This window comes from Colobus angolensis, unplaced genomic scaffold (genome assembly GCF_000951035.1).
Source record: "Colobus angolensis palliatus isolate OR3802 unplaced genomic scaffold, Cang.pa_1.0 Scaffold5, whole genome shotgun sequence".
NCBI classification, from domain to species: Eukaryota; Metazoa; Chordata; class Mammalia; order Primates; family Cercopithecidae; genus Colobus; species Colobus angolensis.
Window position 1 is genome coordinate 22,626,050 of NW_012118487.1, and position 836 is coordinate 22,626,885.

Genomic DNA, 836 nt, shown 5'->3' on the forward strand with positions numbered 1-836 from the left:
TATCCAAACACAGAATTTTGGATATCTGCATTTCTGACAATGGTATAGGGCAGCCTAAGAGAATTGTAGAAATATTTAGCTAGGGTCAACTTGTTCTAAAATTTTATATCAAAGGCAACTTAAGAAAAAAAATAAGTATGGGAAGTGGCGAATACATTAATTAGCTTGATTCAATCATTCTGCACTGTATCCATATACCAAAACCTCATGCTGAACATCATGAATATATATAACTTTTATTTACTGATTAAAAATAAATTTAAGCTGAACACAGTGGCTCATGCCTGTAATCCCAGCACTTTGGGAGACCGAGGTGGGAGGATTGCTCGAGCCCAGGAGATCAAGACCAGCCTTGGCAACATAGTGAGACCTCCATCTTTATTCAAAAAATAAATAAATAAATCCATTTAAAAGGCAGATTAAAATCAGTAACAGTAAAGAGATCCTGCTTTAAAACTAACAAAAATATCAATTAAGTACTGATTGTTTGTATGACATGTTACGTTATGCTAGGCTGAATAATAGAAGTCATCGTGAATAAAGGACAGAATTTGATGTTGAAAAAAATCAATGAGATATTATTAACATTTTAATATTTGTGATCAGGAATGAGCACGGTGCCTGGAACAATACTGATGGTGACAACACTTCCAGGAAAGATGGGGCTTCAGTCCAGAATCTTCTAATGGTGAACTGTTTGGTAGCATAGAGGTGGAAAGGTGTGATATCTTTCCTCCGCATCACAGGGTCATGGCTGACACTCCCATAACAAAAGCCAGGTTAACAAGAGAAATGCATAACAGATTTATTTATTTACTTATTTAAGATGGAGTCTC